This window comes from Notechis scutatus, chromosome Z, assembly GCF_049901735.1.
Source record: "Notechis scutatus isolate UNSWTSFEM ecotype Mainland chromosome Z, rNotScu1.2, whole genome shotgun sequence".
NCBI classification, from domain to species: domain Eukaryota; kingdom Metazoa; phylum Chordata; class Lepidosauria; order Squamata; family Elapidae; genus Notechis; species Notechis scutatus.
In genome coordinates, this window is record NC_142025.1 from 115887062 (window position 1) to 115901677 (window position 14616).

Genomic DNA, 14616 nt, shown 5'->3' on the forward strand with positions numbered 1-14616 from the left:
TTTTTGATGATTAGAGGCTTGGAGGCTAAAACTTATGGAGAATGGAGAAGATATTGGGTATATCTAGTTTAGTGAAAAGGAGGACTGGGCTGACATGATAGAGTGTTTCAACACTTATAGAATAGAATAACAGAGTTGAAAGGAATCTTATAGATCTAGTCCAAACCCCCTGCTTAGGCAGGAAACCCTACACCACTTCAGACAAATGGTTATCCAACATCTTTTTAAAAACTTCCAGTGTTTGAGCATTTACAACTTCTGGAGGCAAGTTGTTCCACTGATTAATTGCTCTAACTGTCAGGAAATGTCTCCTTAGTTCTAGGTTGCTTCTCTCCTTGATTAGTTTCCACCCATTGCTTCTTGTCCTGCCATGCTTTGGAGAATAGCTTGACTCCCTCTTTTCTGTGGCAGCCCCTGAGATATTGGAACACTGTTGTCATGTCTCCCCTAGTCCTTCTTTTCCTTAGACTAGACATTCCTGCAACCATTCTTCATATGTTTTAGCCTCCATTCCCCTATTCATCTTTGTTACTCTTCTCTGCACTCTTTCTAGAGTCTCAACATCATTTTTACATCGTGACAACCAAAACTGAATGCAGTATTCCAAGTGTGGCCTTACCAAGACTTTATAGTGGTGTTAACACTTCATATGATCTTGATTCTATCCCTCTGCTTACGCAGCCTAGAACTGTGTTGGTTTTTTTTAGCAGCTGCTGCACACACTGCTGGCTCATATTTAAATGGTTGTCCCTCTCACAGTTACTACTATTGAGCAAGGTACCACATATATACTGTACCTGTACATTTTGTTTTTCTTGCCTAAATGTAGAATCTTATTTGAGAAGCTGCCACAAAGAATAGAGGGTTGACCTATTCTACAAAGCACCTGAAGGCACGAATAAGAAGCAATGGATGAAAGCTAAACAGGGAGAGTAGCAACCTAAAACTTTGGAGAAATTTCTTAAAAGTAAAAACAATCAGTGGAATGACTTAACTTCAGAAGTTTTAGGTGCTCCAGCAATGCAGGCTTTTAAGAAGAGACTGGACATCCATTAATCTGAAACTAGAAGACCTCCAAGGTCCCTTCCAGTTCTGTTATACTGTTATGCTGATATCCTCCTTTTCATTTTGGAATATGAATATGACAAAGAGGAGTGGTTTTTCTGAAAGTGTATTTGAATTCAGATACATTTTGGTGCATCATAGAGTTTTACTAGACATATCCATGCAATTTTCATGGAAATAATGCAGAAGGAGTTTTACACAGGATATTGTTTTTCATTTCATTTTAAAACTCTTGAGGGTCCTTTGTTTTCCCCATTCATATATCAGACAGTTCTGATAGCCTTTGGGTGGAGTTAAAATTTCAGTAACTTTTAAAATGATTAGAAGCCATTTCTAGTTACAACAGTTAAGCAAGGTTTTTTATGCTTAGGCCAAGAATCTTAAGTTTTTGTTGCAGAATGGGGAGGATGTTTTTAAAGAATACATTTTGCAATTCATTTCAAATATGTCTGCAGATCTATCGACCAAATGATCAAATTTTTTTTTACCAGCACAACTTAGCCTTGGCATTTTCAATAAATGAAATAAATAGGAATTTGAAGATCTTAACTAACATCACCCTTGGATTCTACATCCTGGACAGCTACCACCAGGAAAAAATGTTCTATCACAGTGTTCTGCACCTTCTCTTCAAGTCACAGAGATTTGTCTCCAATTATAATTGTGACTCCTGGAAGAACATGGTAGCTGTGATTGCAGGATTATATTCTGATATTTCCCTCTATGTGGCGGACATCTTGATGATGTACAAGATCCCACAGATCAGGCCTTTTTAGGGAAGGGGGCACTTGTGTTATGGCTGTTTGATATATTTACATCTTTGTTCTGCTGAGTCTTTGCACGGCATACTCAGAAAATGGCATTTAGGAGGGCAGAGCTTGCGTCACGACAATACGGCATGCGATCTTGGAGGTCTGAGATCACTGCCGATATCTTTGCTCCTGGACAGTCCTATCAGATCTAAACCATCCCAAAGAGATGGTGAAAGTGAAGAGCGCATCCTGTCGATCCCAGGGATACTGCAAAGTCCCTGGTAGATCCAGGAGAAGCTCTTCTTGCCAGTGGCAAAGAGGCAGCCATTAAAGCTGCTGAAGTTGGGACAGCTCCGAAACGGAAGAGAGCAGAAAGAGAGAGTGTGCCGGTTTGGTGAGAACTTTTTTGTTTTGTTTTAAGATCTGAAAGGACACCCTAAGGAAAAGAAAGAATCTGTAAAAGTTTTGACAGAAGTGATTAAGCGGCGATTTTAAACAGGAATGTCAAAGTAATGTTTTGTTTTGTTTTTCTCATTGCTGGATTTTCTATATATGATCTTGTATTTTGAAACTGGACTGTTTTTTTTCATTTATATCTATTTTTTTCTTCTCCTTTTTGATTTTGTAATATTTTAGGCTAGAGGCTCCCTTTAGTTATTTCATTTAAAAAAAAATCTTTTCTTTTTTTTATTAATTCTTATTATATCCTGCTCAGAAAAGGAGGGGGAAAGTGAGAGCAAAGATGTGGGAATAATAAACTTTGGCCTGGGCTTGAGTAATGATTAATATAATGCTTTATACATACATGCCTGTTTAAAGGTCACTAAGGTAATGCAAAGAAAAGAGAACAATAAGGACAAAAACAAACAAGGAGGCAGCTTAAACAACTGCAAACAAGCCTGTACTATATCTAATTATTAATCCCCAATGTAATTATGCTGACTATGTACAAAAATCTAAATAAAAGGAAGCACTAGAATTTTATTCTGGGCTCCCATCCCGAGTACACACGCTTGTGTCTCATTCTTTCCATGGGAGACCACCACACAAAGACACTTTGTAACACTGCCAACTAGAGGCTTGAAATTATTCTGTTTCCCTGTGACCAGACAAAGCTGAGAAAGAAAGAACTGAGACTCTTTTTCAAGGGCATTGCTATTTGATAAGATAGAGGGAAGAGCATGGGAGAGTATTATTGCAGGTGCTCTTCTGGGTTTCTATCAACAGCTGGAGTCTGGTGTTGAAATGTAGGGGAAAAAAAGGTGATAAGTTTTTGGAGAAGAGAGTTATAATAAGAGCCTTGGATAATCAAAGTGCAGTGTGCCCTTTTTACTTTTCCTAAGTTGTGCTATCCCTCCTCACCAGCTTTATTGTATTTTATTATCTTTTTTTTTTTTTTTTTTGTAATAACTATTTGGTGTTTTTTTTGGCTTTGTTGGAGCTTGTCTTTGTTTTTCTTTCTTTTTTTTTTTTGGGAAGTCCAATCTCTACGTTTGCTTTTTATTTTAAAGGGAAAGTCTTAAAAGCCTTTTTTTTCCTTTCCTGGTATTTTTGTTTTTTCATCTACCTTTCTGGTCTATTGATTGGATTAAGGTATACAAAAACCTGAAGAAATTTTGTCCTCCCTTTTTTTCTTTTTTTAATATTATTATTGGGCTTCTTTTTTCTACTATTTTCATTTTGAACTATAATTGGTTACTTCACAATTGGATTAAGGTTTAGAAGAACCTGAAGATTTTGAATTGCTTAAAATGAGTAGGAAATTTATAGCTCCTGGTTCTTCAATTTCTACCTCTTCCTCTCCACCATCTGGAGGACAACGTTCAATACAGACAATGTTAAAGCAAGAAAAAGAACAAGAAAAAGTGACTCTGCAGATGATTATGCAAGGAATTCAAAATATTCAAGCAAGATCAGAGAATATTGAAAAGAGAATTGAGAACATCGAACAAAGAACAGAGAACATTGAACAAAGAACAGGGTAAACCAATGAAAAAGTGGAGAATATCCAACCAATGATGTTGAAGTATGATGAGAGAATCCAAAAAATTGAAGAAGAAGATAAACAAACAGAGGAGAAGATTGGAAACATTGACAGCAGACTAACAGTGGTTGAACAAGATAAAAGTGGGGTGCTGAAGTGGGAGATGGACAGGTCAGAATTCTATCTTAGATTCCAAAATGTAGAGGAAGAAAAAGGACAAAACCTAGCTGAGATAATGATAGAAATACTGGCTGAAGCTTTGGAAATAACTCAAGAGAAGATGATGGATGGAATAGATGAGGTTTATTGAGTTTTCACAAGATATGCGATGAGAAATAGCTTACCAAGAGAAGTTCACATTAGATTTACAAAGAAAGCCATTAAAACGCAAATATTGCAAGTGGCAAAAGAGAAAACATTGAAATACAAAGACAAGGAGATTGTAGTCTTGAAACAAATACCAAGAAGAGTGAGAGAGATGAGAAGAGAATACCGATTCCTGACTAAAATGCTACTTAAAAAAGAGGTGAATTATAGATGGCTGATTCCAGAAGGTTTAATGTTCATGTGGCAAGAACAGAGACATAGAATTGACTCAATTGAGAAAGCGGAATTATTTTATACAGAATTTTTTGGAAGGAAAGAGGAAGAGGCAGAAAAAGAGATCTCACTAATTGAATTCCAAGAGGACTGCCAAATGGTGACTGAAAAAGAAGAAGGCGCAGTAGGTGGAAAGGTGGAAGCCAAAGAACATCGTAAATTAAGATCTACGAGAGCTGCTAAACGTAACTATAAAATATAACCATGGAAGAGAAAAAAATGATTACAATTAATATAAATGGACTTAACTCAGCTGTTAAAAGAAGGAAAACCTTTCATAAATTAGAAAAATTAAAATTTGATATAATTTGTCTACAAGAAGTACATATTAAAAAACAATATGAACAATTGTTGGTACAGCCAAAATCAGGGAAAATATTTACTTCCTTGACCCAATGTAAGAAAAGAGGAGTGGTTTTATATATTAAAGAGACCACCCCAGCAAAATTGATCTATACCGATGATGATGGAAGAATACTAATGGTGGAAATAATGGACAATAATATGAAAACACTCCTGATTGCAATTTATGCTCCGAATGATAAACAAGAAGAATTCTACAAATATTACATTTGAAAATAATTGGATTGGACTATGTTAATATAGTTATGATGGGAGACTTTAATGGAATTGTAGACAATAAATTGGACTATACAGCAACAATAATAAAGCAAAACAGAAAGACTCTCCCTAAATCTTTTTTTAAAATGGTAGATGAAATAAACTTAAAAGATACATGGAGAGAAAGAAATGCTAAAACTAAACAATACACACCTTCTACTCAAATAGACACTTATCATGGTCCAGAATAGATATGATATGGATGTCAACAGAATTAATATCTAACATTCAAAAAAGAAATATTGAAACAAGTACTTGGGCAGATCACAATCCAATGACAATTAAATGGAAAGGACAAAAAAGAAGATCTAGATGGACATTAAATAATACTATTTTAAAGGAAAAAGACTTCACACAGTGGATGGAGAAAGAATTGGCTTTTTTCTCTAGAGAAAACAAAAAAGAAGTTGCATCAATTCAGAATGTATGGGATACAATGAAGGCATATGTTAGAGGCTTGATAATAGACTATACAAGGAAAAGGAATGCTATGAAAAGGCTAGCCTCTAAGGCCCTAGAGGATGAGCATAAAAGACTTGAAAAAGAGCTACAGAAAATGCCACAGAAACAGGACATCAAGCTAAAAATGGATATAATTAAACACAAAATGGGTCAAATAGAAAAAGAAGAATTAGCACAGAAAATTAGAGGTGCTAAACAGAACTACTTTGAAGATGCAAACAAACCAGGTAGATGGTTAGCATACAAATTGAGAAAGGAGGAAGAATCAAGGAAAATATTGCAATTAATAGATGACCAAGGCCAAGTTTGCCATGGTAGCAAAGAGAAGAAGGAAATCATTCGAGACTTCTATGGGAAATTATATATGCAAGAGAATATTGATGAGGAAAGAGTTAAGCAGTACTTACAGAATGCTAATTTACCTCAGATACCTAAAGAGACTGAAAAAATGTTAGAAAGCAGTATAACAATGAGGGAGCTAACTGAAGCACTCAAGAAGCAAAATAATGGAAAGGCACCAGGTCCAGATGGACTTCTGGCAGAATTTTATAAAACATTACAAGAATTGTTGAATCTTCCATTGCTAGAAGTTATGAATGAAGTTATGTTAAAGAAGAAAATACCTAAATCATGGTCAGAAACCTATATTACACTTATTCCAAAAGAGGAGGCCGACCCATTACAAATTAAGAACTATAGACCCATTTCTCTACTAAATGCAGATTATAAAATCTTTGCTTCAATACTGGCAGAAAAACTTAAAAAATATTTAAATAATTTTATCCATCCTGATCAAAATGGATTTCTGCCAAAGAGACAATTTAAAGACAATATGAGAATAATCTTGGATACTTTGGAATACTACGAGGCACACCCTGAAAAACAAATGGCTCTGATATTTTTAGATGCACAAAAGGCAGATGGGTTTTGCTAGAAAATTTATTCAAGCAATAGAAGCTATATATCATAAGCAAACGACAAAGGTAATGATAGAGGGAGAGCTGACAGTCTCTATTAATATAAGAAAAGGAACAAGACAAGGGTGCCCACTATCACCTTTGTTGTTTGTGTTAATTTTGGAAGTGTTAAACAGAAATATTAGAGATGAAAAGAATATAATAGGAATGAAAATCAAAAAGGAAGAATTTAAACTGCAAGCATTTGTGGATGATCTAGTTTTCATTTTAGAAAACCCTTTAGAAACAACATCAAAATTGATAGAAAAGATAGAGACATATGGAAAGGTGGCTGGTTTGAAAATAAATAAAGACAAGACAAAGATTTTGACAAAGAATATGCTATTAAGACAAAAGGAAGAACTGGCAGATCTATTGAAAATTCAGGTCACGAATAAGATCAAGTACTTGGGGATATATCTGACAGCAAGATGTAGTACATTAAAAGAGAATAATTATATTAAACTTAAACAGCAGACAGTGCTAGATTTGGCGAAATGGGAAAACTTACAACTGTCACTAATAGGGAGAATTTCAACAATCAAGATGAATATATTACCCAGAATTTTATATTTGTTTCAAACAGTTCCAATTAGGCTAGGAAAAGACTACTTTGAAGATTTAAATAAAATTGTGTTGAAATATATATGGCAAGGTAAGAAAGCGAGAATAAAGTTAAAACTTTTGCAAGATGCTAGAATTAGAGGAGGATTTGGTTTGCCTAATTGGGAGTTGTACTACCAAGCTACAAATTTGATGTGGGTTAAGGAATGGATAACATTAAGAAATACTAGATTGTTGACATTAGAAGGACATGATCTGTTGTTGGGGTGGCATGCTTTTTTATGGTACAAAGGAACTAAAACACAGGGGTAATTTAGAAGACATATACGGGAGTCTCTGTGGTTAAAGTGGGAGAAGATTAAAAGACAATGTTATTTGAAAATTCCAGTCTGGTTATCGACGATTGAAGCATTTTTGTATCCTTTAATATACAAAAAGGAACAAACAGTAAGATATGGTGAAATATTGAATGAAAAGGGTGAACTTAAATCTATGCAAAAACTAGAGGAACAAGGTATAAAAATGAATCGGTTTTCATATGCGCAAATACATTCAAGATATGATAAAGATTCTAAAACAGAAGGTTTCTATGATAAACTGACTGACTTAGATAAGATTTTGACAGGTACTGATGAAAAGATGATTAAAAAATTGTATGGATATTTATTAGAAATTAAACTAGAAGAAGAACAAGTTAAAGAAACTATGATTGCTTGGGGGAAGAATTTTGGATATGGGATTGATTTAGAGAAATGGCAAAAATTGTGGTCTCAAAATTATAAAATGACAATGTCAACAGCATATAAAGAAAATTTGTATAAGATGTTTTACAGGTGGCATTTCCCCCCGACAAGAATAGCAAGAATGTTCAAGAATAAATCCGAAATATGTTGGAAATGTCATCAGACACCTGGCTCATATTACCATATGTGGTGGACTTGTGCGGATGCTAAAAAATACTGGACTAAAATCCACATGTGGTTGGAAAAAATGACAAAAAAACATATAGACTTGAAACCAGAGATATTTTTATTGGGAATTTTACCTGAAATATATAGTAAAGACTTGAAATACCTGATTGTAAATGTATTAACAGCAGCTAGGATTGTATTTGCTAAAAACTGGAAAAATGAGAAAATACCATCACAGGAGGAAATCATTAAGAAAATATTGGAATGTGCTGAAATGAGTAGATTAACATTTGAAATTAGAGACAAGAGGATAAACAATTTTATAAAATTTAGGATCTTTTCTATCAATGGTTAGACAATAAAGTACACTAATGAAATATGTAGACTTTTAGAAAATAATAAATATATAAAGATGTACTTCTTTCTTATTATATCTACAAAATGATCTTAGGATAGATTTGGGATGATAATATGAACTGTTATAAAATAAACTATGTAAATTATGGTTATCTTGTAAAACATGAATGAATAAAAGTATAGTCAAATGATTGATTAATAATGATACTAAGGTATTTAATTTTTGATTGACAATATGAGATTATATGTAATGTAATTGTAATTGAAGACTACGAAATGGAAGCACAAAACAATTTGTAAACTAACCGACACACTGTATGTACACCTATGGAAGATAGCTTGATGTTTTTATGTTTTGTTTGTTTATGTTTGTTTTTAAAAACCAATAAAATTTTAAAAAACAAACAGAAAATGGCATTTAAATATCAGCCAATGTAGATCTAATGCATTACACGAAGCATATGGAAAATGTTATTGTGAGGCACCTTTAAGCAGAGAGGTCTGTCAACTTGTAAAGCATTCCTCTTGAGTTGCTATACATAGGAGGGGGAGAAGCTTGGTTGCTATGACCAGAAGCAGAGGTGGTATTCAGCAGGTTCTGACTAGTTCTGGAGAACCAGTAGCGGAAATTGTGAGTAGTTCTGAGAAATGGCAAATTCCACCTCTGACTGCAGATTTTACAGTATCCTTCCCATGCCACACCCACCAAGCCATACCCACAGAACCGGTAGTAAAAGAAAATTGAATCCCACCAATGACCAGAAGCACATTCCATGCATACATTTCTCCAAATTGTGTCCCAGGTTACCAGAGCCATACAGAGAGACATGTTTCTACAGCTCACGAAAGTGCTCCACTGGAGAATGTGATTTATGACACACCCTGGGAGGAGGTGGGAAACAGGGTCATAGGTGGGCAGTAAATTATGTGGGGCAGAGTCGACTGTACTTGGGAAAGTGCCGGCATGTTGCTCCTAATAAATAAATGGATTTCTTTTGAAACTTGCCAAAAGTCTCGTGAATTAATTAGAGCATTCGTCAGGACCCTGAAAAGGTCTTTGTTTATTATCTAAGTGCTGCAAAATGAAAAGTGTATCAACAGGGAATGCCATGGATGAAACAACCACTGCAAAGACTGTGTTGCTTGAACACATTAGTCTAACAGTTCTTGCTAGTGAATATTTTGGAAGGAGGTTTCAATTTTAGGAGGAAATAGGAGGAAAATATTGTCTTTCAAACCACTTCATCAAACCACCTGATGCCTGGAAAGAAATGATATTGAGAACTTTATTAAGAGTAGAATGTCATGTGCAAAGGGAGTAGAATTTGCAGAATTTTGTTAATATTTTGAGCGCCTCGATCTCACCTTCAGCTTCCCCATAATTGCATCATCGCACCAATCAAATAATTCTTCTGCCTTTTTAATCTGCTCTCTTTAGGTATTACTAAAATATCAGAACAGTATGTAGGCTATTCTGTATTTGGTTGTAAGAATAACCTTGAGAAGAAGAAGAAAGAGCCACACCTTGGACAGTTATCTGATAAAAGAATTGTAAGCCCAAACCAGAAATACAAATTGAGAAAGTGCCTCAGAATTGACCCTCCCTAATCCTTTGGAACATAAAGTCAGGGAAGAAGAGACAGGGTTTCAGATTTGCAAAACTCTTGTTAGTATCACCTTACAATAAAAGGAGAGTTCCTATTATCATATCTATGGTTCTTCGTCTGGATAAACCTGAATACAACCTCCAGGGCTATGCTTAAACTACAGGGTGAATGGAAAAGTTCCACACATTCCACTGCTTATGTGTGAAAGAAGAAACCCAAGGTTCTTGTTCACATGGAAATGCCATGCATGAAATGTTTTAATGTGAGCCATTATCTTTATGCATGATATAAGTGGGTGCTTCCATGTAATCCATATGTTAATAGAGTTTGATCACTTGTTGATACACCTACCCATTTCCAGAATAGCTGAAGAAGGCTGATCTATATCTAATATTTATCTGGCGGTCTCCATCCATCTATCCATCCATCATCTCTCTCTCTCATCTATCCACCCATCCCTCCATCCCTCCATCCCTCCATCCCTCCATCCCTCCATCCCTCCATCCCTCCATCCATCCCTCCATCCATCCATCCATCCATCCATATCTATCTATCTATCTATCTATCTATCTATCTATCTATCTATCTATCTATCTATCTATCTATCTATCTATCTATTAGAATTAGAATTCTTTATTGGCCAAGTGTGATTGGACACACAAGGAATTTGTCTTGGTGCAAATGCTCTCAATATATATAAAAGAAAAGATACATTCATCAAGAGTCAAGAATCATAAGGGACAACACATAATAATAGTCATAGGGTACATAGGTACATAGGATATTTATTCTCTCTTTCTCATCTCTCTAGCTCTCTATCATCTATCTATGTTATCTATATTATCTATCTATCATCTGCCTACCTACCTACCTATCTATGGGGGAAATAGCCATTTCAAAAACTTCAGACATCATTTAATTTAAATGTTTAATTTTCATTTTTTAATGAAGTAAACTAAACCTGATCATTTATCCATCCTAGGACACCCCTGAGGAAAAGTTAACCTCTGATGAGCAGTTAGGACAGGACAATTCTCTCTCTTATTTTCTGAAACTATTCCATTTATACTTAGATCATTAGGCAGGAATAATGCTATTTTTGGTCTCATCAGCAGTGAGCTTCAATCATGCCCTCTTTTTTTTGAGTATAAGTTTTATTTTTATTCATAAACATTTTGAATACAATATATTGTCAGGGCATATCATTTACAAAAAAGCAAAACAAAACAAAACAGAAATATCAAAATATATTCTAGTAACAATGGTGATAGTGTAACAAAATGATTTTAACTGAATTTCTTCTGATAGCTTATTTATAGTTCTATTATATTAACATATTTCTAATTGTCGACCGTCTTTGTATTTAATTTTTACATAACGATAATCTTTCTTCTCCTAATTTTCTACCTCTAACCACTTATAAAATATGCTCCATGTTAAGTAATATTCTGTATCTTCTTTATCCTTCATTTTTAATGTCAATCTATCAATCTCTGCATAGTCTAGTATTTTCCAAGTTACATCCTCATCTGATGGGGTGTTCTCATTTTTCCAATATTGTGCAAATACAATCCTTGCAGCTGTCAGTACATGCAAAATCAGATATATAGTCCCTCTATCATATCATTCTGGCATTATACCCAACAAAAATATTTCTGGTTTCAAATCTATGTGTTGCTTAATCATCGTTTCCAACCATGTATGTATTTTTGTCCAGTATTTTCTAATCATGCCCTGCCAAAGAGCAGAGATTCCCAAAATATAAATATGTGGCTTCACAAAGGAGCTTATATTGCGAATATTAAGGTCACACTCTTACACAGACATGCAGAGCCTACTTTTAATCCATTCCTGAAACTTCTCCTTTTCTATCAATCCTCCCATTTTTCTTTTCACCTATCTCCTCCCACTTATGACTGTATGACTGTAACCTTATTTCTTATATCCTAATGATTTTCATTGACTGTTTCCTATTATGATTTGATTGCTTACTGTACCCTATGACTATTATTAAGTATCCTTGTATCATTGTATCCTATGATTCTTGACTCTTGATGAACGTATCTTTTCTTTTATGTACATTGAGAGCATATGCACCGAGACAAATTCCTTGTGTGTCCAATCACTCTTGGCCAATAAATAATTATATTCTATTCTCTTAGTTGGTATATGGATCCTTTGCCACTCAAGGGAAAACCTCTTTCTACCGTATGACCCTCAATGACGACTACCAGGTCCAAGGAATTATTTTTCTACTGAAGAAATTTGGATGGACTTGGGTTGGCCTCTTTGCTGAGGACACTGATAGTTCAGAACATTTTCTGCTCTTCCTGGAAGCCTTACTGTCTCAGAATAGGATCTGTTCAGCTTTCACGCAAAGAATACCACAGCAAGACAAAAAACTTGTGAATAGTTGGGAGAAAACAGTGGTGGGATTCAATTTTTTTTTACTACCGGTTCTGTGGGTGTGGCTTGGTGCGCTGGCAGGGGAAGGATACTGTAAAATCTCCAGTCAGAGGTCTCCATTTGCCAGTTCTCCAAACTACTCAAAATTTCTGCTACCAGTTCTCCAGAACTGGTCAGAACCTGCTGAATACTGCCTCTGAGAGAAAATCAGTAAGTTGATTGCAAGAGTCACCTCCATTTTACAGAGAGCAGAGCAAGTAGTTTGGTTGTTTTGGGAGACACTTCGGCCATGGTGTGGCTGAGGGCCTTAATACCCTCAGAAGAAAATGAGAGCTGTGATGAAAAGGCATGTGGTGGAAAGGTGTGGATTATGACAACACAGATCAACTTTGCATTAGTTACTCAACAATTTAAGGCCACATTCAAAGGATCATTTTAGACTTGTCTTGCCACAGTGGTTAAGTGAATCACTGCAGTTGTTAAGGTAGCAACATGGTTGCAAAGTGAATGTGGCTTCTCCATTGACTTTTCTTGTCAGAAGGTCACAAAAGTTGATCAGATGACCCCGGACATGGTAACCATCATAAATATGAGTCACTTTCCAAACATCTGAATTTATAAAATACTTTTATAATAGTCATATGCACAAACTAATTTATAGTTTCAGGGGGTGATGATTTAACAAAAAAGATTGGATCTCTATTCATTTGATGGAACAGAATTTCTTCTTGTGTGGCTTACTCAAAGTTATTGTACTTTGTTCTCTTGGGGAATGATATTCTTCTTCTGCCCCATGTAGCAGAAGACTCTTGCAATCAGCTACTACATATTTGTTATCAAAATTGCTGTTCAGTATTCAAATACTGAAGAAGTAGTTATCTCCCTGGAGTTCACCAAGTCACTATAATTTCATCCAGCCAATTCTTCACCAACCTCTCAGTAGAAAATAAGAAATAAATCTGAACTTGTCTATTGGGGCTGGGCTGTGTGACAGTGAGAGCAGGAGCCAGCAGGAAGCAGGGTTCGTAGGATTTGATCTATAAAATTCCACGACCCTCTTTTCCTCTTTTAACACCTATCTGTAAAGGAAATTCTGATATTATCAGTTGGTATTTGCATGTTGGCCCCTTTGGTGGCCAAAATCAGGTACCACTGGAGTTGGCAGTTGAAATCATCCAGAAAGACAACTCTTGCTATGAGATGGTGACATATTCAATGCTTTGGGGATTGGTTCTGATCATAGTGGGAAGAACAGGGTATCTGAAATGTCATTTAAGTAACGTTCTTCATGTTCCTCATGAATGGAACCAGCCAGGTGACTTCCTCATCGGTGGGCTGATGTCCCAGATCATCTACGATTCAGAGAACTGTTATTTGATGTTGAGCCTTCTCAGCGCCAATTTGAATTTTCAGAGTAAGGAAATATTTTGCGTCCCTCTGCATCGGCTGACATTAGGCAGGTTGTCAAGAACGATGTAACTAATCATGCTTGTGTATGTGAAAGAACAAGTTATGGAATGCTCCCCCAAGTTTTATTTATTTTATTTATATAACATATAAACATTCAATTTCAATCCAACAGTGAGTTGTCAGTACAATTGTTTTTAGGCCATCATAATCAAAATGTTTACAATTAGTATTCATCACAATAACATTAATGCTATAATAACAAGAATATTTGACTTATCTACTTTAACAAATCTCCATGTTAACATTTATTCTTTTTATGTCCCCACATTTCTAACTTCTATTTCTATTGTCAACAAGTTATGGAATGTTTAAGGGAATTATAGATAAACTGGGTTGTTTTATTCATTTATAGAATATTAAACATGGTAGCAATTAATTAACCAGAGTATGCGATGACCCTTAAACACTGTTTTCATTTTGCAATACTGACCCAGTTTTCTGAGGAAAGAAAGCAAGATATGATGCTTCTTCTCTGTTCTTGTATGATGGATTAACATGCTATCAATACTTCAAAGGAAACCAAGTTTTTATCAGAGACAGTCTTTCTTGTTGCTGTAGTTGAGTATTGATATGTGTTGGTGTGTAATTCCTCCCATTTATTTAGTGTATAAAGTCTGTTGCAAACTTTGTGTGTGACATTTTTACATTATATTTTTCCCTTTTTTATTTTATTCAAAAGATTAAAGAGTCAAAATGTGTTTCTGCCCAAAGAGAACTTTCTAACCAACATCTGCTCTTCTCCTTAGAATAAAAAACAATCATTTTTTTTCTTTGCATTTTTGTGCTTCTTCACATATTTGAGTCATTCATTTTATTCCATTTTGATGACCCCTTAGGGATTAATTACTGGAGGAAAATAGA